The sequence below is a fragment of the Panthera leo genome, chromosome A2 (genome assembly GCF_018350215.1).
Source record: "Panthera leo isolate Ple1 chromosome A2, P.leo_Ple1_pat1.1, whole genome shotgun sequence".
In the NCBI taxonomy this organism is placed as follows: domain Eukaryota; kingdom Metazoa; phylum Chordata; class Mammalia; order Carnivora; family Felidae; genus Panthera; species Panthera leo.
The window spans coordinates 145630320-145656732 of NC_056680.1; the positions used below are offsets into that span (position 1 = coordinate 145630320).

At 40.5% G+C, this 26413-nt stretch overlaps 2 long non-coding RNA genes across 2 annotated transcripts in view; one reads left to right on the forward strand and one right to left on the reverse strand.

Annotated features, from left to right (window-relative positions):
* Positions 1–2422: 2422 nt before the first annotated feature.
* Positions 2423–26413, reverse strand: part of LOC122211606 — a 49056-nt gene continuing 25065 nt past the window's right edge. The window contains exon 3 of the long non-coding RNA XR_006198737.1: positions 2423–2557. This is a non-coding gene — a long non-coding RNA (uncharacterized LOC122211606). The remainder of the gene's footprint in view (positions 2558–26413) is intronic.
* Positions 21949–24492, forward strand: LOC122211625. Its single transcript, XR_006198755.1, has 2 exons — positions 21949–22761; positions 23485–24492. It is a non-coding gene; the product is annotated as an uncharacterized LOC122211625 (long non-coding RNA).

Below are 26413 nucleotides of genomic sequence, written 5' to 3' on the forward strand. Positions count from 1 at the left end.
CCGAAAGGGGAAAACAGACGTAGGACATTTCACTCCTAAATACCTAAGTATGCATCTTCCAGAAATAAGAACACCTCCTATGTAACTCCAGCATCATTGCCACACCTGAGAAAACTAATTCAGTAACATCGTCCGATGGGCATCTTTGAGTGTGGATGATGCTACGGAATTACGGTCTGTTTCCTCTCCTCTTTTCCATCTGTGCTCACCGCCTCGGTGGCTTCAACTCTTCTTTGGGCTTTAAGTAATGATAATTGCTTATGATTTCCGATTTGCCTCTTCAGCCCCGACCTCTCATTGAACTCCAGGCTCTGCTTACCTGACCTCTCCACTTAGATGTCTACAGAGGCTTCCCAGAGTTAATGTGTCGCAAACTAAGCACCCCCTCCCCGTCAATCTGTTCCTCCCAATCTCAACCAAAGGCAACTCCACTCCATTCCTCAGCTGTTAAGGTGGAACAGCTTGACATATCTCTTTCTCTCTCTTTCCACATCCAAGTCCACAGTAATGGGTAATTAGTTAATTCCACCACTTCTCGTCACTTTCCTCGTTTATGGGCTCAGGCACCACCATCTCTCGCCTGGGTCACTGCGGTAGCCCTGAACCGGGGCTCTCTGCTTCCACTCTTGCGAACGCTCCCACCCTCACCCCCGAGCATTTTGTCAAAACAGCTTCCACAGAAAGATCCTGCCACTTCTCATCTCGAAACCCACCGACTGCTTTCCACCTTACTCGAAGCCAAAATCCTTGCAAGTGCTCGCCTGACGTGCCCACGCACTCCCTTTCATCTCCTCCTCACTGTCTCCAAGCCATCACCACGCCTCCTTCCCCCATGCCAACAAACAGGAGAGCTCCTGCCACGACGTCTTTGTGTTGCTATTCCTTCTGCCTGGAACGCTCTGCCCCAAATATCCGGAGGGTCTTTCGCTCACCTTCCTCAACTCTTTGCTCGAACATCACCCGTGCAGTGAGGCTTTCCTTGAAAGCACTTATGGCTCTCTAACAGATTATGTATTTTTTTCTTACTTACCTTAGTCTGTTTTTAGTCTCTATGAGAAAGTTAACTCCATGAAGGCAGGAAGTTTTATTTTGTTCCTGACTGTATCACCAGTGCCCGGACTACTGTCTGGCACATGTAAGCACTAATAAATATCTGATAAATCAAAGAATCCTATTCTAAAAAGAATACAGATTTATATTCATTTATCCATGCACACACCAGAAGGTTCAAGCCTAAAGAATACCGCATAATGGATAACTAAGAATTGTTAACCATATACGATGACGGGCTAACTCTGCCCTTTGGAAATATAACGTAATCCACAAGTAATTTAGAATTTTCTAGCAATCAGTCACACAGAAAAGTAAAAGAAAACATTAAGTGGCTTACTTAACCCAACAGATCTAAACAACTATTATTCCAACATGTGGTTCATACAAAATTATTAATAAAATATTTCACAGCCTTTTTTTCAGACTAAGTCTTTGCAATGTGGTGTGTATTTTATGCATAACACATCTCCACTGGGGCTAGCCACATTTTAAATGTCAGTAGCTACGTGTGGCCAGTGGCTACCATATGGGACAGCACAGATATAGACCTAATTTAAATAACCCCATTGAAGAGGGGAACATCTTGTATATTTATTAATTGTTTTGAACTTCACATTCCAAAACAAGACCATGGTACAACCTCATGGTTTCCTAGTTTTGTTAAAACAGTTTCAAATGATATAACAAGAGGAATAACAGCTTTCATTCTGAGAAATAATTTATATCAAGATTACTGGCCCAACTCTTTAAATTTCATTCAGAGGTTTTGATTAGAAAGCATGCATGCTCTTCTTTCTTAGTCTCCTCAATTAAAAACGAAAGTTAAATACAGAGAGATTCTATGTTCTTGTCTACATTAGCAGGAAAAAACATTATTATTTTCAAATAGAAAGAGCTATTAAAATTCTACTTCCACAAAACAAACCAGTATTTATTTCAAGTTAACCAAAATATATTCCATGTTAAAAGACAATTTCTGTAAGGATATAACTGCATTTTTAAAATTCATTAACAGTTAACAGTCTTACTAATAATTTTGCATTTCTTAATATGAAAGTAAAATAAAGCACTAAGGAGAATGCTTTTAAATTTTTAATATATGCATTTAGGTCTTCAATATGTTTCTTAAAAGGTAAAGTATTATGCACGGAAAATGTTTTCACTAACTTTTTTTTATCATTAGGGGATTAACTTCTGGAAACCCATTATTTATGAATATTCACTTATAGGAATTACAATAATTGCCATCATTATTCAACAACAAAATTTTAAAAACCCCATTAAAATGCATAATACTTTAAGCCTTTAAAGTTACAAAATTTTATTTTTTTTAAAGCAGTTAAACACAATACACAGCAGTATCTACTTACTCAGATGTCGATCATCTGAGGGTGTTATCGATCATCTCCCCTGAACTGGCAGGTTTGAGCTGAGATCATCCGTGAGTCAGAGAAACTCCAGAAGGTAAAATATCTTCTAACCTTCAAAGGCATTAATAAAATGCCTGTGTGAGGAAAATAAAAAATGGAGTTACAACCAAGAGAGAATTCTCGCGAGTGTCTTGTCTAGATAGAAAATAACTTGCTTCTTTTCTTTCTTTTCTCTTTAAGTGAGGGCTCAGAACACGTTAATTCATGGCCCTGGAATTCTGGGTGAGCAGAGAGAGCAATACTTTGCATTCTAACCACCCTCTGTTTTAAGAACTCTCTCTGGGGAGAAGCCTAACTCAGTTTAATAATGCATGCATCCTGGACTATCACCTGGTCACCCTTTTACCGGCCCGACCCTTCAACCAGTAGATCCTCATTCTATAATCATGGTGCAAAATTAAGACACTTCTGAGAGTGAAAAGAGGAACTTTGGAAATATTTATTTATTAACTAATAAATGGTCTTTATTATATTGGTTTATATTCTGAAAAAATAAAAATAATTTACATCCACTACATTAAAGCAAAAAAATTAAAGGCTTATTTACATTACATGAACGCTGAAAATACCACAGGCAGATTAATTATTCTTGGTACATATGCATGTACTTCAATCTGTTTACTTAATAAGAGTCTATCTCTCATACCGTGTCACTGGTACTGTTGCTAAGAAAAAAGGCTGACATGGTATTCTTTTTCAATCGTTCACCGTTGCCAAAGTCTTTTTCAAAGTTTCATTTTATGTTAAATAATCTGAAATCACTGACATTGTCTGACTCTTCTGTGTTGATATTATTTTTAACAAGAAATGCTCTCTTCACAGCTGCTAATTCTGCTCAAAGAAAATTCTGCCAGAGGATATTCTCAATTCTGTACGTTTCACACCAAAACTGTTTAGTATTTAGGTCTAAAGATTTTCACAGATACTATCTTTTGGCCTAAACTGGTATCCCTTCTTGCACTCTTACCCCCTCCAGTCCATTCACCTTGACACACAGCCCCACAGGGGGTTTTCTTGCCCAATGCAAACCTCATCGTGTCACTTCCCGACTTAAAACTTTTCAATGGCTCCCACTGCTCCTTGGATATAATCCAAAACCTTAACAGGGAGACCTGGTCCTTTCCAACCTCTCAAATCCTCAAAGGCAGCAGGCCTTCCCTGCCCCAGGGCCTCTGCCTGCTCTGTTCTTTTGGCTCAGAATGCTTTTCTCGGTTGTGGCCACACTTCACGTCGCAGAGTCTCCTAATGCCCCCAACCTAAGTTACCCCATGGTATTCTCTCCCAAAAAGGACTCGTACTTTTCACTCCTGTTTGATTCACCCCTTCATCTTCAGTCTTTACCCAGCACCTGGCGCGGTCCTTGCCACCTTGTGAACCTTCACTAAGTATCTGGTGAACGAACGAATAAAAGACTGAGAAGGAGAAAGTAAGGAGACAAAGGACATTCTGGTTAGCTGAGTCAACTTGTTATCTATGGCCAAAACACCTCACAATCCTAAATCCAACTGTATCATCAATGGTCCCCTCTACAAGGGATGACTCCCTTCAACATATAAACAGTCTGTACTTTCTTCCAACCCGAAGGAAAGGGAGACAGAAAAAGACCTCTCTCTTGACCCCACATTCCAATGAATAAACTCCCATTTCTCCAATCCAATTTTATAGGAATACTCAAAAGAGCTGACTATATCTGCGGTCTCCAATTCTTTCCTCCCATCCTCACTTGAACCCATTCTAATCAGGCCTTTGTCCCCACTGCTGACCTAAAACTGCTCTTGTTAAAGCCACCAATGACTTCCATCTTGAACTATGTGAGGTCTGGGTATCTATCCAACCCTCTAACTATCCAACCATCTTGAACTAGCCAGGCACTGAGACAGGCATTTAAAAATGAATTATCCAGGGATGCCTGGGTGGCTCAGTCGGTTAAGCGTCCAACTTCAGCTCAGGTCATGATCTCGCAGTTTGTGAGTTCGAGCCCCACACTGGACTCTGTGCTGACAGCTCAGAGTCTGGAGCCTGTTTCAGATTCTGTGTCTCCCTCTCTCTCTGCTCTTCCCCCCACTCATGCTCGCTGTCCTTCAAAAATAAACATTAAAAAATTTTTAAAAATAAAATAAAAATGAATTATCCATTTAAACTGTTCATCACAGCCACTCTATGAGGCAGGAAGTATTGTTATCTCCAGAGAGAGGTTAACTGAATTCATTTAAGGCTACTCAGGTCAGAAAAAAAAAAAACAAAAAAGGCAGTAGAGACCATTTTTATTACATCTACTAGTCAATTCTCAGCTTAATGGACCATCACCCCATGCCAAATCCCAGACGATCCACCCCACTGAGAATAATGCTCCTACAGGATTCCCCATCTCAGTAAATGATAATTCCATCTTCCAAGTCATCCCAGACTCTTCCCTTTCCCTCACACCACATACCCAATCCATCAGCAAATCCTGTTGGCTCAATCCTAAAAATATATCTGAATTCTAACTATTTCTCCCTACGTCCACCACCACAAGTGCTCTCTGAGCCTCCTTCACCTCCATCTGGATTACAGCAATAGCCTCCCAGCGGATTCTTCCCTTGCCTCGTTGCAGTTTTCAAAACAAAAGGCCAGAGTCCTACTGATTTTAAAAATTCAGATAACATTTTCTGCTCAAAACCCACCAAATGCTTCCCTTCCCATTCACAGTAAAAGTCACCATAGTGGTCTACAAGGTCCTTAACTGGCCCCAGAAAACCTCTTGCTTCATCGCTACCAGTCTCTCCCTCACTCACCCCTGTCTTATCCTACAGCCTTCTCTGCTACTCCTCAAGGATGTGAACACACTCATGCCAGGGTTTTTGCAATAGACTGCTGTTCCCTCTCACCAGAATGTGCTTCTTCACAGACGTTTGCATGATACTGTCCATCACCTACTACAGACCCTTAATCCAAGTATCAACCTGTCAGGGAGGCCTTCTCTGGCCACTCTATTTCATGTAACACACCTCATCACCACCACTACAACTTTCTATCCACTTACCTTGATTTACTTTTATTTGTTTATACCCATTCATTCATTTATTCATTCGTATCACTCCCACTGGGTACCTCCCTCTCCTCTTTTTTTCACTTTCCCTTGTAGACTTTAAGCTTCTTGAAGGAAGAAACTTTTGTTGGGTCCAATACTGTATCCCTCCAGTGGCAAGAAAATGCTTTGTCACCAATATATATTTACTGAATAAATAAATGGTTGAAAAATTAAGATTATGGGTAGGCAATCTACCTAAATCTCGAGACCTTACTGTTATTAACAGAAAGCTCTTGGAGAACACAGACCATGCAGTCACAATCAAAATTCTGCAGAGTAACTTGCACCGTATTAGTATCATTTCATCACTTATCATATTTTTCATTGAAATTTTAGTTTTCCCATATTATGAATGTTACTAACTTTAACAGTTAAGTGGAGCATTTTAAAAGAAGACATCTGGATCTCAATTACCAATACCAAATTCCTTCAACTTGTACTGCAGCTATCTAACTGCATCCTCCTTTTGGGAGGCTTAAGTTTACCTGTTAACGCTTTGCCCGCGAGCGTTGTCTTGAAAGAGTTACTCTGGAGCTCCCGCTATTACGTTATTTGCTGCATTATCTGTAAGACCTTGTAGCTATGCGGAGGCCTAAACTGGATGATCGGAAGAACGGTGACTAAGAGTCTAGCTGTGGCTGCTTTCTTTCACAAGGTTCTTCCTTAAACTTCTCTGGTGTACCGACGAATTGCTGGAACACTTTCAGACATTTCTCAGCCTGCAGCCAAATGATTTCGAGGTTCTTTTCATGAGTCTGCCTGCCTTCCTCCCACTGCCTGCACACATTTCCATCTCTAATCCCCAGACTCCAAGTCTAAGCCTAGTGTAGTTCTTAGTGGACGCTACATAAAGAATATTTTATCGATGCAGTACTTCTACGTGAACTCAATTTCACAGACAAAACTGGGGCAAGGTGGATTCTGATACTATTAGTCTACTTTTATACCCTGTTCAACCTTGTCTCATATTACCAAGGAATTCAAAACCATTTGCATTATTTCCTGAATGATCAAAACCGAAAATTTAATGAGAAACTATACACTTTCAATGTATGTTATTGCTGCTTTTCTTAAGTGTCAATGTAAAACAACACTGCTAAAATCAGAATAGATCCTAACACGCCTATGTATAGGTACATACATCTAAATGTGTGTAGTAAATGCGTATAGTACATAGACAGGCGTAGATAGGTGTATATATCTATATGGACAGTATATTATATGCATATTATATACACATAGATGTATACATCTATATGAACAGTATATTATATAGACACTATATAGTATACCACGATAACAATCTAGTATACAGTTTAGAAAAACTGCATATATGCGGCCATTATCAATAATATGAGAGAATGAAGAATATTTATTAAGTACCTACTGTATGCCAAGCATTTTATCCACATTATCACAAGTAATCCCTATGACAGCCTTGTATGGGAGGTATACAGCAGCAGACTTCAAAACCCCTCAAGATGCCTTCCTAAATCGCAGTACCACATCCTCTTACCTACCCAGGTGTGACTCAGTCTTAAGAAGCAGAAATTACTAGTTAAATTTGAGCAGGTAATAATTAACACCCATTTAAGACTGTTTTATCTGGCAAACACATAAAGATCAATCTCAAACCTACAGGACAGGCTATAATGTCTTAAAATTTTTTCAGTTAACTCACTCTGGAAGGCCCAAGGGATACAAGCATTCTTAAAAGAAACTGCACATTCTATAATGACCATACTGAAGGTTTTCATGATAAAGACAGATAGTTACTTGTACTTGACCCTCAAAGTATTTCAGGCAAAATTTGTTTCTTCCATGTCACATAAGTTGTGAAGTCTTAAATTACTTTCTGTCCTGGAAACATGTTAATGAGTGCAAGCTCCTTGGGGAAAAGACGACTCCACTTCTGTCCTTCATTCTGATGTGAACCAGACTTCTGAGTGGGCAGAAATACAGACCCAGATCTTAAAATGCCATGAAAAATGCTGTGTGCTTCCTTCAACGCTTAAAAGCTTCACATTAATCTACAAAATAAAATATCTCCAGTGTAGGTATTTGTTAGAGGGCTTAAGACAGACAAAATAAAATCAGCACCAGGGCTCCTGGGTGGCTCAGCTGGTTGAGTGTCAGACTTCAGCTCAGGTCATGATCTCACAGTTTGTGAGTTCGAGCCCCACGTCAGGCTCTGTACTGACAGCTCAGAGCCTGAAAAGCCTGCTTCAGATTCTGTGTCTCCCTCTCATTCTGCCCCCACCCTGCTTGCTCTCTATCAAAAATAAATAATAAAGATTTAAAAAGTTAAAAAAAAATGAAATCAGTACCTCTACAAAGCCACACTGACAACACTTAATATTATAGAGAAATCTCTAACGGTCCTCCTGGCAATCATGATTTTCTAAGCTCCTTCCTTCAACAGAGTTTCAAAAGAACAGAGGTGCTAGATTCTGTGCTCTCAGAGCCCCTCTGCACCCCCAGCCCAGCGCCAGCGCACGCACCTCCTGAGCCACGGCTGCGTGGCCTCCTCAGCTCTGCTTTCTGGAACCTGATCCACGGGAACTGCACTCCTGGACCTTTTACGTAACTGTGGTTGAAGATATTTTTCACCAGGTTCTTTAAACAAGATTCACGTGATAAATTTCTGCTCGAGTTTAGTTCCAGGAAATGTTTGGTTTCTGCAGATGTTTGTAATGCTTCCGGTTGTCAGTACATGAAAATTATATAATTCTGTGTTTCTTTTTCTCACTTGAGCAAGTAGAAAACGTTAAAATCAAACAGATTGCCCAAATTTGCTCAACACTGACTGACACTTGGGAGTACTTAACCCTCAACTTCTTTTAGTTCAGGTTGGTTTTATTTTTTTAAAAGTTACCCTACCTTTTGGCCTAAAATGTGTATGGTGCAGTAAGTGTTTTCAGAAACAAGAAAAGCTGCAAAATGTAAAATGTAAAAGACGTACATAATGTTGACCTGCTTGTAAGTTCCAGACTAAGATGGAAAAACAAGAAAAACACAGGGATGTTTTTACAGTGAGAAGGTGTAAATGCCCAGAATAAATGCCCCAAAATAAATTCTCTGTTATCCAAACGACACAAAAGATTCCATAAAGAGACAAAACAGCACTCCACCTTCTTGGTTTAAACCCGGTTCACACCAGTTTGTGAACATCCAAATATGCTCTTGGTTCAAATTTCCCTAGCAATACTAAAAAGTCTGACATTTTTACAAATTACTGTAGTAAGAGAGATCTTCAAACATTACTCTGAAAATTAAAAATGTCTTAGAAGAACGAATTAAACTGGTTTTATGACAAGGATACATTCTAAGTCACTTCATTTGGAAAGCAGTCCAGATTACATGTCTGGATATGATAATCGTCATCAGCCCAGAATGGTTTTCAGCTCCTTCACTCCTTCTCAAAACTGATGTTCAGTGATAGGTGGCTCCTAATTTATTACTGTATTTATATTCTACCTCCTTTCACAACACATTTGAAACAGTCTATAAAAATGCAGACATTATAATAAAATCATAATTTATAAATATAAAAATTCAGACAAGAAAAAAATACCATGCAATTATATAGGCCTGAAAGTTATTTAAATTAAGCCGTAAATTTGGCCCCATACTGTCTGGTTGATAAAGCAAAACAGAAAAACGAATGAATTGCAAAATTCACACTGGCCATGATGGGATGTGGTCCAGAATTTGTCTTAGTACGCAAAATCTGAGAAATATTTCTCTAGCATATTATCACATAAATAATACACTGGGGTCTTCAATACTGGCCCTGATAGACATCCTGATTGGTTCATCCAGCAGTTTCTTATAGTATGTAACATACACAGCAAAAATATAAAGCTCTCTGATAATCTGGATATCTATTCAGATGATAAAAAATAAAACCTAAAAAGTATGTCCAACAGAGCTTTCTGTGATGTCTGAAAATGTTCTACATCTATACATACTGTCCAGTATGGTAGCCCACTTGGCACAGGTGGTTACTGCACCCTTGAAATGAGGCTAGGGCAACCAAGAAACTAAAATTTTAGTTACATTTAATTTTAATTTTAAGAGCCATATTTGAAAAGCAAGTATCTACCCACTGGACTGCACATTTCTGAAACATTAGTTATCAAACATTTTTCAGTAGCGGAACCATTCTGGGGTTGGCAAACACAGATGGAGTCGAACACGTAAGAAAATAAAGATGCTATCTTATATGTATTTATTTTTATAAGTTCAAATTTACAGTATGAATTTATAGGCAACGCGAATATGAGCTTTCTAATCGGTGAAAATTAAAAATGGAAGGTTGTAAGCGAGAGCTAATAAACGTAGATCGGCCCCAGTAAACACTTTCTGTATTTCGTTCGGATGCACTTTGCAGTGCCCACGTGGCACTCCTAACTGCACATTCTGAGCCACCCAATCAGCACAGGCCACACACAGAGCAGCCATCTACTCAGAAAGCCTAAGAAGAAAACACAGCATGCCAGCAGGGCAGTTTCACGTTATTTCTCTTCATGGGAGGAGTCTTCCCACGTGGCCAGCCCAGAACTCTGGATTCAGATGACAGCTCAGCGCAAGGAAATGAGAATCCCAGGGTGGGTGTAGAGTCACGCAGGCTTAGAAGTCTTACGTCACAAAGAGAAACCAGTATCTCACATGATGGTCCCAATCGCAGCTTCTAGGGACCCCACAAAGGACATACCCATGTCTGAACAGTGCTCCCAGGGAAGCTCAAAACTCCTGCTTCTAACCAAGAACTTAAGAGTTCATGTATAGTTCCTCCCAGTCCAAATACATTTACCAAGTAAAGGTCACTTTTATCATAAGCAACGTTGCCTAGTAACATAGTTGACTTTCCATTTTTATCAGGATTCAGAGGAACTAAGTAGAAAGTTCATCCGAGGTCAGATATGTACTTACAAAACGAGAAATGGTTTTGTTAATTCTTTACCTTCATGATTTAAAACTATATATGGGCGCCTGGGTGGCTCAGTCGGTTGAGCGTCTGACTTCACCGCAGGTCATGATCTCATGGTGGGTGGGTTCAAGCCCAATGTCGGGCTTTGAGCTGACAGCGCAGAGCCTGCTTCAGATTCTCTGTCTCCCTTGCGCCTCCCTTGCTCTCTATCAAAAAGAAACATTAAAAAAATTTTAAACTCTGTGTGTGTGTGTGTGTGTGTGTGTGTGTGTGTGTGTGTGTGTGTATAGGCACCTGGATGGTTTGGTTGGTTGGGCACCTGACTCTTGATTTCAGCTCAGGTCATGATCTCACAGTTCATGGGTTCAGGCCCACGTCAGGCTCTATGCTAGCAGTGTGGAGCCTGCTTGGGATTCTCTTTCTCCCCCATCTCTGCCCCTCCCCTGTTCACACTCTGTCATTCTCTCAAAATAATAAGTAAATAAACTTAAAAAAAAGACTATATATGTATCCTAGCATATCAAAAATAGGAAAGAACATGATTAACTTCATCAAAATGCTACAGGAAAATCATACCTAATGATTAAATAATAGAAGTCTTTTCTTTAAAAGCCAGGAAATGAGACAGATGATAACAATCATTATTTCTATTCAATAATGTAGAGGTCCCAGTCAATGTAATAAAAAAAAATAGAGAGGCATGTGGCTGGCTCAGCCAGTAGAGCATGTGACTCTTGATCTCAGGATCATGAGTTCAAGCCCCACGTTAGGCACAGAGACTACTAAAATGGGGGAGGCAGGGCGCCTCGGTGGCTCAGCTGGTTAAGCGAATGACTCCTGATTTTGGCTCAGCTCATGTTCTCATGGTCGTGAGATTGAGCCCCGCGTGGGGCTCTACACTGAGCATGGACCTACTTGGGATTCTCTCTCTCCTTCTCTCAAAATAAATAAATAAACATTTTTAAAAATGGAAAAAATATAAATAAGATAAAAATTTATGTGAGTTGACAAAACTGTCCTTATCTCCCAAGTGTTAATTATTTACATAGATAATTATGAAGGAAAGCTATTAAAACTAATTTTAAAAAAGTTTATCAATGTTTCTGGAGAGAAGAATCAATATACAAAAGTTAATATAATTCCTACAAGCCAAAAAAGACCACTTTGTAATTTAAATAGGAAAAACTATCATTTAAAATGGTAACTACCAGGGCACCTGGGTAGCTCAGTCAGCTGAGCATCCAACTTTGGCTCAGGTCATGATCTCACAGGTCGTGAGATCTCACAGGTCGTGAGTTTGAGCCCCACATCAGGCTCTGTGCTGACAGTTCAGAGCTTGGAGCCTGCTTTGGATTCTGTGTCTCCCTCTCTTTCTCTGCACTTTTTCATTTGCACTCTATCTCTGCCTCTCCCTCTCAAAAATAAACATTAAAAAATGTTTTAATAAAATAAAATGGTAACTACTGCTATAAGCTTTCTAATAATCTAACAAAAAAACTTTAAGAGCTTTATGGAGAAAATTACAGAGTTGAGTAAACAGAGAAATATTTATGGGTGAAGATCTAATAAATATTCCTAAACTGAATTCAATAAAACTCTAATAAAACTTCCCACAGGGCTTTCATGGACCATGTTAAGTTGATCCTAAAATCCATAAGAAAAAAGAGCCAAGAAGAACAGCTTTGACAAATAATAATAAGAAAACAGGCAGGGAACTCGCCCTTCAAAATGTTAAGACTTACATAAAACTACGGTAAGTAAAATGGTACAAATGAAAAGGCAACAGAGAACCCAGAAAAAAACCTCCCATATGTTTGGAAATCTGACATATAATAGCAGTGATACTGCAAATCAGTGGGGCAAGAATGGGTTATTGAACAGTGATGCTTGGACACAGGTCATCTGTAAGGAAATAAAACTAGATCCATGTTGCATACCACTGATAAACATGAAAATAAAACTTTGAAAACTTTTAGAAAAAAAACACCCGTGGGGTAATGCAAGATTTTAAAAATAAGATACAAAATGTTGGTAACTATTACTACGTTAAATTTTTTTTTAATTCTAAACAACAAAAGATTGTTTAAACAAAATGCAAATCCAAGCCATGGACTGGGAGAACGTAATGATAACCAACAAAGTGTTCATCTGCAGAAAACCTAAAGGACTCTTAAAAACACAAAGCAAACACAAACAACTAAATTTTTTTTAAAATGGAACAAGGCACCTAGGTGGCTCAGTTGGGTGTCCGGCTCTTGATTTCATCTCAGGTCGTGGTCTCACGGTCGTGAGATTGAGCCCTGCTTAGGATTCTCTCTCTCCCTCGCTCTGTCCCTCGCAAACCTCTCTCTCAAAATACATAAATAATTTTTTTTAATTTTTTTTAACGTTTATTAATTTTTGAGACAGAGAGAGACAGAGCATGAACAGGGGAGGGTCAGAGAGAGAGGGAGACACAGAATCTGAAACAGGCTCCAGGCTCTGAGCTGTCAGCACAGAGCCCGACGCGGGGCTCGAACTCACAGACCGCGAGATTGTGACCTGAGCCGAAGTTGGACGCTTAACCGACGGAGCCACCCAGGCGCCCCAATACATAAATAATTTTTTAAAAAATGGAAAAAAATTGTGAACAGCCAATTAACAGAAAAGAAAATCTAAATGGAAAATAAATATAAGGTGGGGTGCCTGGGTGGCTCAGCCGGTGAAGCATCTGACTTCGGCTCAGGTCTTGATCTCGGGAGCCTGTGACTTCAAGCCTCGCGTCGGGCTCTGTGCTGACAGCTCAGAGCCTGGAGCCTGCTTCAGATTCTGTCTCTGTGTCTCTGCCCCTCCCCTACTCGTGCTCGGTCTCTCTCACAAATATAAACAAAACATTAAAAAAAATTTTTTTAAGGAAAATGAATAGAAGACATCCAAACTCAGCACAGTGCAATGTGACACTACAGTAAGATACCATTTCACACCAGACTAGCGAAGTAGGACACAATAATGAAAGAAAAATTGAACTGATTCAACCACTTTGGAAAAGCAACTGGCAAAGAATAAAGCAATCTGGCAAAAATAAAATGAAGCTGCCCATGCCCATAACCAAGAAATTCCCCTCCTGAATATGCACAGTAGAGACACTGGCACGTGTGCATCAGGAGGCATATAAGGAATGTGTGTTAGCACTGCTTGTAACAGCAAGATATTGGAAACAACTCAAACATGAATTAATGGGAGAATGGTAAGCATATGGTGATATCATCTTATTATGAAATACTGCATGTATGTAAAAGAATCCAAGACAGTCACATAATCAAACATGGGTAAATGTTCGAAAAAAACAAACAAACAAAAAAAAACAAAAAAAAAAAAACCACATTAGCTTCCACAAAGCAAAAAAAAAAAAAAAAAAAAAAAATCAACAGCATGAAAAGCAACCCACAGAATGGGAGAAAACACTGCATATATGTATCTGATAAGGGGTTATTATCCAAAATACATAAAGAACTTCCACACCCCAACAGCAAAATATCCAGTAACACTCGATTAAAAAACAGGCAAAGGACTTGAAGACATTCTTCCCCAAAGAAGACAGGTATATAAACAGATGCTCAACGTCCTTAATCATGAGGGAAATGTAAATCAAAACCACAATGAGGTACTACCTCACACCTGTCAGAATCGCTGTTAACGACAATAACAAAAACAGAACAGAACAAGTGCGGGCAAGTATGCGGAGAAAATGGAATCCTTTGCGCACTGCCGGTGGAAACGTAACATGGCACAGCTTCTGTGGAAAACAGTATGTCGGCTCCTCAAAACATTATAAACAGAACTACCATCCGGCAATCTCCACCTCTGGATACTTACTCAAAAAAAAATAACAGGAGAATCTAGTAGAGATATCCGCACCCCATGTCCGCTGCAGCTCTATCCGAGAGGTGGAATATCCACAATATCGAAGAGGTGGGAACAAACTAAACGTCCATCAGCGGACGAATGGATAAAGAAAAGGCGGCATATCCGTACAACGGAGTATTATTCGGCCATAAAAAGAAAGGAGTCCTGTCATATGTGACATGGACAAACCTTGAGGCCGTTCTGCTAAGTGAAACAAGCCAGTCACAGAAGGACAAATGCCGCATGATACCACTTGCATAAAAGTAGTCAAACTCACAGAAGCAGAAAGTAGACGGGTGGTTGCCAGGGGGCGGGGGGAGGGAGAAAAGGGGAATTGCCGTTCACTGAGTACACAGTTTCAGTCATACAAGATAAAGAAGTTCCAGGGCCCCACTGCACAACATGGTGCTTCCAGCTAACAGTAAGGCACTGTGCACTTAGAAATCCGTCAAGACAGAAGAGCTCACGTTAGAGCATTTTTGTCACGGTAAAAGAAATGTTAGATGAAAAAAGGTGCAGACGGTGACAATATAATACTTAATAGTTTGAAATCCTATAAAATAGTGTTATATATATGCCACAGATATATACAACACTAGTAAAAGTGTAAAACGTGTTGAAATGTTGAACACTAAATTCAGGGTAGTGGCTTCTACTACAGACTACTACAGAATGGGATCTACATTCTACTACATTCTACTACAGAATGGGATCAAAAATGCTGAACAGAAGACTTCTACCTTGTCTAGGATGTTTTATTACTTAGGAAAAAAAAACTAAAGCAAATACTACAAACTGGAAGGTGACAGCTAGTCAATTTTTCTATATGCTTGAAATATTTTATTATAGAAATAGTTTTTTAAGAACCTAATCCTAACAACGTTTTCTTCCTTTCTATGAGTATGTTTCATCTCCTCCGATAACAAAAGGATAAGCCCATTATTACAGCAAAATTGCATTTGTGTGTGCGCATTCAGTCTCCTCAGAAAAGGGTCCACGGATTTCATCGGAAGGGCCTGTGACGTAAACAAAAATGTTGAGAATCATAAACATAACTGACGATATTTGCCATTTTGCACCAGGCAACAACAATAACAAAAAAAACCCAGAACCAAATCTAAATGAAAGTAAGTCAACATATTTATAATCTTCTTCGTAGTTCTGATTTTCTGTTTATATGCTATTTCATTTTACATATTTTTGCCATAGAGATGCCTCAAACCCTCTCTAAAAAAAGGCAAGGTATTAATGAAAAAAAGAAAGAAACCTCCTTGAAAGAATCCTATCGAATGGATGTAGGTAAGCAAGCACGCAAGAGAACAGTCAGCAGGGACGGACGTAAACAATGACACAGCAGCTCTGGGATGAGAGGTCAAGACAAAATGTTTCCACTGCGAACTTTAACAGGAAAGGCTACAGAAGAGGGTCTCACCCTTTGGGACACAAAAACCAAACCCCTATGGAATATGACAGCAACAGGAGCAGGTCAGAATCTGGGAGTGGGAACCGTCTTATGTAGGAAATTCCCCCAGGTCATTCTTACACACTTTCTCCCCATCCTCCCACCAAAGCCTCCAATCCCTGCCCCAGCTGAGACCTCTTGGTTAGATGTACTCTTTCAATCTGTTAAACATGTAACAGTTTATTGAGCACCTAGTGTGGGCCACTGTCAGGAAGGGAATGTTTTTATACACTTGCACACTTACAGCTTTCTGGGCAAATTTTACTGAGACCTGGATTAAGGGACAAGCCTTAAAATTTAAAGGATGACTGAACAGATAGTAAGAGATGAATCTCCCTCGAGGAGTGTGTTCACTTTTCAGAGGGTGATGAGATTGGGACCGGAGAGATATTCCAGGGGTTATAAATTCAGTCTCCAGTCCTACGTTACTGCTGTTAACTAACGATCTGCCCCTGTCCCCTTGTCTACTTTCAGAATAGCATGAATAAATACAGACATTAGAAACTTACCGGTCACCAAGCATTAGGCTAGTTCCTAAGGACACCGCAGTGCCCCAGAGAAAGCTCCCGCCCTCACGGAGTTTGCAGTCAAGCATTCGGACACACAAGTCATCTTACCACGCAGTACGGCAAGCCCGTGACAGGCTACAGGGCGTTGTGAGAGGTTAGAGAGATGTGAACGGAGACCTGCAAGATGAGGAGTCAGCCAGACGCCTTCGTCTGAAAGGGAGAGAAAATCCCAAACCAACCAAGCCGTATTATCTGCACACAACAAGAAATCCCAAGGAAGTCTCAATCGTGCCAGCCAGGGCACAAGCTCCAGCTGTCTTCCTACTCCTCCGTCCTCGTGTGACAACTGGTGCTCACTCTGTGCCTGCAACATGGCTGGAGCACAGCCTACGGTGGGCAAGATCTTCCCAGAGGGGAAAAATTTTCCCAAAGCTCTTGTGGGCCAGAACCGGGTTCTGGGCTTACACCAACTAATCAGCTGGCAAGAATGGAAGCTTCTCGATGGCCAGAGGCTGGGGCCCAAGCCCACCTTCCCCAAAGCACATGGACATGCAAAGATTTTCGAACAAAACTGAAGTTCCATTAGAAAAGAACAGAGCCGGGGCGCCTGGGTGGCTCGGTCGGTTAAGCGTCCGACTTCAGCTCAGGTCATGATCTTGTGGTTTGTGAGTTCAAACCCTGCAACAGGCTCTGTGCTGACAGCTCAGAGCCTGGAGCCTGCTTCCGATTCTGTGTCTCCCTCTCTGCCCCTCCCGTGCTCATGCTCTGTCTCTCTCCATCTCTCAACAATAAGTAAACGTTAAAAAAAAAGAAAAAGAAAAGAACAGAGCGGTGAAAGGTTGCGGGGAAAGCAACCAGTAGGAGGATGTGCCATAGCCATTAAGTTAGTAGTTCCCTTCTTCAGAATATTATGCTCACATTAACAGGAGATATAAAATAAAAGACCACCTTGTTCTTCAGCAACCTCCTAGACATAAATCTTTTAATTCTAAGACACACAAAAAAGACTAACAATAAATGCAACTAACATAGAATGAACTAAGTACCACAAGGGCTAGGAGATCAGAGCCATGGAGAGAGATGGTTTTGAATTTGCAAGAAGCAGTCCTGAAAGAAGAGAATCCTGAAATGACAGAGGTTGATTCATGTTTAAAGGCACAAAGGTAAAAATTTAGGTGGCAAAAGGTATCTTTGTTTAGCCGGAAGAGAAACTCTGTGGGGAACACAGAAAATGAACAGGCAACCCTAAAGCCCACGAGGGCACAACCCCTGACAGTCTGTCTTGTATTAAAGGCACTCATACATATTCGCTGAATGAATGAGTGAATGAATGAATGAACGAACAGGCTTGGATTTGAAATCCTGTGTGACCAGAAACTACCAAAGGTTTTAATCGTTGGAGAACTCATGGGACCAAAACCATTTTTGATAAGAACTCTTGCTGTCAATAAACCGAATGGACTGGAGGAAAATGAGACAAGAAGTCTGATCAATCAGGAAGCTACTGAACTCATCCAGGCATACGGTAAACCAGGGGCTGGGATCAGAGGCTCAAGAACTAAAAATGAGAAGAGCAGTTTTTAGAAGTGGTGGTTATACGCGGAGTATACCTACTTGATTTATAAACCACGTCACAAGCACATAAGGAAGCAGTGTTGCACGTGTTAGACTCATGAACTACTGCATTATGAAAAATAAGATAATGAATTTTTCATCGAGTTTGTCTGATCCTGAATTTTAAGTTTTTACAGCATTTCAAGAGGGCTCTTTAGCCTCGGTTTCTTCCTCAAGTCTGACAGGAATGATGCAGGACTAAAACTCCTCCATCAGAATCCCAATCTCTGTGGCCTCCTAGTGCTGGCTGTCTAGCATGACAGCTTCTGTGGCAAACTCTTAAAATAACGTGAACTCATTCTCTCGTCTAGTTTTTCCTCCACATTTATATATGGTAATAACACCACCCTCCAAAATAACATCTCAACGCTACCCACAGCCTTACCAAGTCCATGACTGAGGTAAGCAAAGTATCTACCGAGCTAAGAGTCATTAGATCGTTCATGCTTATGTGTCCAGCATTATTTTCTTTAACAATCTGTGAGAAGCTGTACTCCCAGGGCTTCTGTTTTACTTTTTGTTTGTTTCAAACAAGATTTGAACTGCTGTTTGCTCATCTCTTATACGCCATTTAGTCTAATTTCACTGTTGGTAACTTTAATGGATCCACTCTGCTTCTCCTGGACTATTCACTATAAAAATTAACCAGTGTTTCTACCCATCAAAAAACTTAAGTAAGTCTCCTTAATCAAAGAATCCCTGATCTTCTGACTGGAATGAGGGTATTTCTAAGCTTATAATGCGTATTTGAGGGGGCTCCTGCTGATAAGCAGTCTTGGTCCCACTCAAATGGGGCCTTACCTCGACCCAGACCCTGAGTCCCACAGGCCCTCCGGGAGGCAGCCGAGAGGCTCCAGCCAACCTGAGAAAAGACCGCCGGTCAGCCAGGAAGGCTGTGTGCTGGCGGGCTACACTGCCCGCTAGTGATGTGATCCGCACAGAATCCCCAGGTGTCTGTTTCATGGAACCGTAAAGTTGTAGAGGTACAAGCAGTGTAAGTCTTCCCATCATCTGGACACTTCATTCTATGAATGACGAAGTATTTTATCGGAAGCGCTAAGCAACTGGCTCAAGGTCACATATCGTAACTACATTTAGACACCTGGGAAACAATTTACAAATGAGTCAGTGATAAATACATAAAATCTAAGAAAACCAACAACAGCCTCCTCTCTAAAAAAAGACAATTATTAACACCAGACGAAACTTTCATGGATTGTATGCCTCAGCTGTGAATAATGTTACCATAGTGATAATAATGTAAACACTGACTCTCACTCGAAATTTAACTATGTGAGAAGGGAGGAGGGCTCTGCACATAGGGTGAGATGCAAAAGAAATATTAAGTCCTCTTCTTCTACCATGAGAAGTCAGAGGTAATGCCTAAGACTGAAAATTTAAAAGCTGGGAAGAGCAACATACATTTAGAGATTTGGAGGTGAATAACAAGAGAATCAAGTCTTAGAGTCGAACTCCCAAGGGCAGGGAGCTGGGCGGGGATTTTATAAACCAGCCTTGTATAACTCTTGGATTCCAAATTCTAAGCATGTAGAACTAAGATTAAAATTAAATTAAAAAGTGGCCAAGGTGGGGCGCCTGGGTGGCTCCATCGATTAAGCGTCGACTTCGGCTCAGGTCATGATCTCGCGGTCGGTGAGTTCAAGCCCCGTGTCGGGCTCTGTGCTGACAGTTCAGAGCCTGGAGCCTGCTTCGGATTCCGTGTCTCCCTCTCTCGCTGCTCCTTCCCCACTCATGCTCTGTCTCTGTCTCTCAACAATAAATGAACATTAAAAAAAATTTTTTTTTAAATGGCCAAGGAGACACTAGAACCTAGGGTTTCTGACTATATAATACTTGTTTTAAAATTATATATATTCTTTCCACTTGAATAAAAGAGAGATAGAACACTGATGTTTTATCTGAACAACTTAATTTTTCTATTGTTTTCATTGTGGCTATTGTGTTTTCATTCATGGAAGAAAAAAAAAATCAAACGTTCACCACTGAACTGGAGACTTATGAACATGTTCCTGAAGCTGAGAGAAAACAGGACTAAATGCTTCCCTTCCCTGCAAAGGGTCACTCTGTATTAGAGAAACACACAAATAACCAAAAAGCAAAAAGCAATGAGATAAGAACCCACAATTTAACTGTTCTGTGAGCCCTGGTTTCTTCATTTGTGAAATGCCTCCTCAGGTTTTTGTGAATATTCAGTAATTCAATGCATCTAAAGTTATTAGTGCACTGCCTGCCAGATCATAAGAAAAATAAGACTAAGAAGACACTTACCTGCCTGATTTTGAAATCCACATTCATTCTGTCACATCACATTTCTAAAATAACGCTATTCTTTTCATAAACTAAAAAATTATTTTCCTCCTGGATCTAACTAGTAGCCAGTAAATGAACAAACTGTGATTCATTACATATGCAGATGTAGAATAAATTCTAAGGATAAAAAAAAATCTTTTCTAACTCTTTTTTTCCTTTTCTAGTTCCTTCTAATCATTTACAAATTTCATTTAGAAATAGTCCCCTATAATGTCTTCTGAGTTAGGCATAACTGAAAGTGAAGTTCTTGCTTTATTAAGAAGTAAAATGTGGTAGTGGACTATTTTCAATAACCGGAAAGTAAATTATTTATCACTAGATGGCACTGTATCGGATAATTTTTTAAAAATTTGTTAGCATGAGATCCACTTTACTTGTCAAGTTAGAAGAATAATTTCTTTTAACGAAAGAAGATGAGTTATATTACTCCTGTCTTATTTCATGGCTTTAAAAATAAAGATGTGATTTAATGGAAAAGAAAACCATGATATAATCAAGTTAATTTTATTTTTAAGCTATCATGATATCTTAACTATTCTGATTATTTTCTAAAAACTTTTTAATGTTTATTCATTGAGAGACAGAGCGCGAGGAGGGGAGAGGCAGAGAGAGAGGGAGACAAAGAATCCGAAGCAGGCTCCAGGCTCTGAGCTGTCACCACAGAGCCCGATGCGGGGCTCGAACCCACGAACTGTGAGATCACTATCTGAGCCGAAGCCAGACACGTAACCAACTGAGCCACACAGGCGTCCCCGACATTTTCTAGGCAGCAATAATTGTGAGTGTCTGTCTCGTTTACGATACAACAGTAAGCATGGGAACGTGTGGTGGGCTGTACTATGGCAACTTGGTTAAGGTGGAACTACGTTTCCCAGGCTCCCCTTCCGTAAATGCTGCTAGGTCAGAGGAGCCAAAAGGGGAAGTTACTTGAGATGTGGAAGGGGGAACTACAGCAGCAGTCACTCTCTGAAATCATGACTCTCTTCTTGGTTACATGTGGTGACAGACGTGGACACTGGCAGGTTCCGGCGTGCCCTCACACCCCACCCCGCTGGTCCACGTTCAGCTCTTTTTCCCAAACATTGGGCCTACTGACCAACAAGGGCCCAAGACCAATATCAGACACTTGGAAGGAGAAACAGAGGTGGCATTCAAGAAATATGTCATGACTGACGAATGTATATTTAATTCGAACCGGGCAGTAAACGGTTTAAACTCCCCTTCACATGGCAGCTTCAATGTATTGGTAATATTCCATTAACTTATAGAATTATACAACTTTTTGCATATACCAAATATTACACAGTTTTTTAAGAATAAGGCGCATCACAGAGCAATCAGTGATATTAAATATTTAGATATTAAAATAAGTTGAGACCACAATGTCTGAGCAAAATAGTGAGCTAAGCAATCCAACTCGACCTCTTCTTTACTACTTCGTAGTTTCGTGCATTTTGCCTGAAAACCCTCAAACATTTAGAACCACATATCTTCTTTTTTTTAATGTTTATTTATTTCTGAGACAGAGAGAGACAGAGCATGAGTGGGGGAGGGGCAGAGAGAGAGGGAGACACAGAGTCAGAAGCAGGCTCCAGGCTCTGAGCTGTCGGCACAGAGCCCGATGCGGGGCTCGAACTCACGAACCGTGAGATCGTGACCTGAGCCGAAGTTGGTCGATCAACTGACTGAGCCACCCAGGCGCCCCAAGAACCACATATCTTTAATAGTGGGCCGAGCTCCTGAGTTTGAGAGCCAACCACCAAAATGGCTCTTCAGCTGTTTGATACGCAGCGCCGATAAACTACATCTAGTGCTAGAATCCATGACAGGAGTACACAACAGGTTCAGTAACTGTATCCTAAAAAAAAACTGATGAGCTATCTTCATATTGATGCAGGCTGATTCAACTCCTTTAACATCTAGGATGTCACCACAAAGTTAATACACAAACTACCACAAAGTTAATAGAAACAGAACATCAAAGAAAATAAGAAATATAGTATGTTGCCAGTCCACTTTTGTGAATAAAAAAATGTAAGATTCTGTGCTCGGTCTCATCACTTCCTGTACGTGCCTCTGGCAATGTTTTCCAGTGTCTTTCGGTCTCAGTCGTTGCTTCCACACACGTAACTCCCCAAGTTGTATCTCTAACACTGAACCTCCAGCAAAGTCATAATGCCCTGGACCCATCGGGCAGCATTCTACTCAAATCTGTGTGCGCGCTCCCAAGTTGACAGGGGCCTTCCTACGTTCTAAATTCTGTGTGGCCACTATCTCTTTAGGGCTCCGGCACTCCTATGAGACAGGGACTATTAGGTCCCGGGGTGGCTATACACTAGACGTTTAACCTTGGAAGCCTCAAGGAGACTGAGTAGCTTTTCCGAGGTCATCTATCTACCACACGTCAATCCCAGGATCTGAACCTAGGTTGGGTCTGACTGCAGAACCCACCATCTGTCCCATTAGATCAGGTAACTCGAGAAAAATGTCCACCTCTGATGCGTTTTAGTATCCACCCAAAGCATGCAGTACACTTGTTTTTAGCATGTGCCCACAGGTGACTAAATATATACTAAGAAAGCCAGCTGACGTGTTGCCTGATATCAAAGAATAATTCTGGCTTCAATGTAAACTAGAGAACACTCTGCTAAGTTTCACAAAATTGAACAACAGTGCAGACAATTCCTAGGAGTCCGTCCTCTCTGTCAGGCCACTCTGCTTCTATCCAGATGCAGGCATAGGTTCTGAGGTAAAGAGAGCAAGTCCTTTAGCCTCTGGGCCCCAAATCTAGTCCTTTCAGGTAAAAAGCTTTCTCCTCAGGCACTGGACCCACCACCTAACCACTCAGCTGTCCCCCTTCCAGAGACTTCCTTCTCCTTGAGCATATTCTCAGCCCCACACCTGCTGTACGTGACGCGGGTTCTCCAATCCTTGCTCGAAGTCAGTTTTCACTACAACTCTGCCCAGCATCACCCACTCACCTGACTCAGCAAGAGTCACGCAAGTTTTGCTTTAAAAATATCTTTGCTATGTAACTTGAGCATTGTTCTTTCCTTTACATTTGAATAAAATGACACGGCGTGAATGTCTGATGATAGTTTAAGTCCCTGACTTGAGGCAGGCAAATGTGCTCTTTGTCCATGACTTTTACGACGAGAAATTTTTCACTACGATGTTAATTGGTCGTTTTTAAGTTTTCTGCAGAGCCTTGACGTAACAGAAGAGATTCCGCACCTCCCAATCACCTGATACTAAAACACTGCATTCAACGTACCACGGACCAGGGCTGTGAAATTTCTAATTCTGTCAATCTTCAAGAAAAAATAAAAAACAAAATGGACAGAAACAACGATATATCCTGGCTGACTTGGTATTATCTAGCTGAAGGAAGAATTTAGGGTGTCTTACATTACTTCCAATTTACTCCCTGTTTGCATCGTTACTTAGAAAGTAATGGTCCCAGAGAACCGCTTTTCCTTTTGCAGGCCTCCACGGTAAGACTGAACCTGGCTTTGGGTACTCCTCCTTCTTTAAACTCATTCCAAAAAGGAGCTTCAGAGAACAACTTTCTAAAGTCAACACAAACTTCAGACTTTGGGTCTAACCATCAATTGGTCACGGAATGCAGATGAAACTCAAAAATTCAGTGGTGCTCCCAAAGCTTTCAGAGCAAAACACTGAACAAAGATGCACAGATAAGCACAGCCTTCAAACACCACCGAAGCTCACTGGCTTACTTCCACAAAGGTCCCAAGTTCTGGAAATAATTGTTCTGTGACTTTTTTTTTTTTTTTAATCAGGATCATCCACTCCAACAACCTTGAGATGTCACTGTCATCGCTTAGATCTTTAAAGAAAAATATCTTTCACTGGCACAGGATAGAGGATTCAAGAATTCAGAAAAACATTAATAGGTTAAAAAAAAAAAACCCTTCAGCAAGGCAAATATCAGATTGTGGCTTTTGGCTTCAAATACTGCTTCAAATACTGCAGTCGGATTACTTGAATAATATTTTGTTTTGTGAGATCCTCAAAAATGAATACTTATGTATTTTCATTTAAAAATTCTTCCCCTCTTCTGTTTGTGGTTAGGACTGAAATATATACAGTCAATAAAAGTATTTTCCTCCAGAGACCTATGCTATCAATCAATCAACTTAGTGCTATAAATTATCTCAGATAAATTCCAAGTTGGATAAATACACCAGACAACATTAACTCACTACATGAAGTCAATTAATTACACGAGTAATTCTCCACTTTTGGCAAATGCTTGATTCTGTTCTTAAAAGCTTAAATATAAAATAGGAATGCTTTAATGCTCATGAGGAGCCTAGTACGTTCACTGAACACCAGGAAAACCTTAAAAAGCACATCTTCGTTAAGTCAAAGCAAAGAGATTAGACTCCTTTAGAATAATATAATTAGATACGGTACTACACAGAGTACTGCAGGGTCGTAAAAAGAGCATGGAGTCTGGTATCAGGATGACCAGGATTTGAATCCTGGGTCAGTTACTTGCCAGCTGTAGGACCTTGTATAAGCTGCTTAAGCTTTCTGAAATTCCACTCGTTCAGCTGCGGAAGGACAGTAACAGTAATATTCGCCTCCCAGAGTTGTTGTGATGGCGGATGAGTCACATGAAACTTTTGCAACCAACGCAGCACCCGACACCTGGTAAATGGGATATACGTAATGAATGTGAACTGTCTTCTACCTCCCTTCCCTGTGGAAAACTCACGTCTTGAGACTTCATAATGGTTGTGGAGCAGTTGTGTTCTTGGAAACACGGTGCGTTCAAATCATATTTTAAGAACAGGGAAGGAAATTTTGACATATGCTACAACATGGATAAGGCGTGAGGACATGCTAAGTGAGTAAGCCAGTCACAGAAGGGCAAATGTTGTATGATTCCTCTTAAACCAGGTTCCTAGAATAGTTAAATTCATAGAGACAAAAGGAGAATGGTATCTGCCCAGGGCTGGGGAGGAGGACCAAATGGGGAGTTAGTGTTTAATGGGCACAGAGTTCCAGCTGGGAATGAGGAAAAGGTTCTGGAGATGGATGGTGGTGATGGATGCGCGATACTGTGAATGTACTTAAGGTTAACAGAAATGTACACTTAAAAATAGTTAAATTTTTTTTTGTTTAAAATGGCAAGTCTTACATGGATTTTATCAGACACACACAAAAAAAGAATACTGGAAAGTACTTGTTATTTTAAAAAACCTAACAATAGGGGCGCATTAAGTCAGTTACCCATACGACTCCCGATTTTTGGCTCAGGTCATGATCTCACGGTTCAGGAGCGGAGTAGCTGTCAGCGTGCAGCCTGCTTGCGATGCTCTCTCTCTCTCTCTCTCTGCCTCTCCCCTGCTTGTGTGCGCACAAGCACTCTCTCCCTCTCTCTCAAAATAAATAAATAAACTTTTTAAGAAATCCTAAAAAAAAAAAAAAGACCTTACAGTACATTATTTTGAAAAAACAATGATTTAGTAAAATAAATAAACATGTAGTTTACTTGTTCCAGCTCCCAAGATAAAGAGTGTGCTAATGGGAGAAAAGTCAGGTAATGCTCCCTTTGGTAGAATAACTTGCTTTCCACTTCAGCCAGGCCCTCGTTGCTGGGCAATGTGCCAGGACCTGTCCCTGGTCAGCTCTTTCTCCATTCCTACAATGGCTGTTCCAAGCATGTGTAAACACGTTCAGACCACTGCATTATACTTACCCTACCTTACACTAGAATTATGATCTTCCCTCTACCCTTTATCTGTAATAAGACTCTTATTTTTTAATTGCATTAAAAAAAAAGTGGTCTATATTCATTTTCTCTACCCTTTAACACCCACTGCACTTAGTCCCTGGAATGAAGTTTCTAATGCCGGTTATTACAATTTTTCTCATTGAGAGCTTCTGATTTGGTCAAACCCAATGGCCTCATTTTACTTCTCATCCCAACTTAACCTCTTGGTGGCATTTGATGTTGACTACTTCCCGTCTGGAATCTGTTCTTATATGGCCTTCCCCTGAGTATGCCCTTAAATGTTACAGTGTCCCGGGTCTTTTGCTTGGCCTTCCCTCACTGCTCGGCTAGCTCTCCCTTTGTAATCACACCCTTCCACA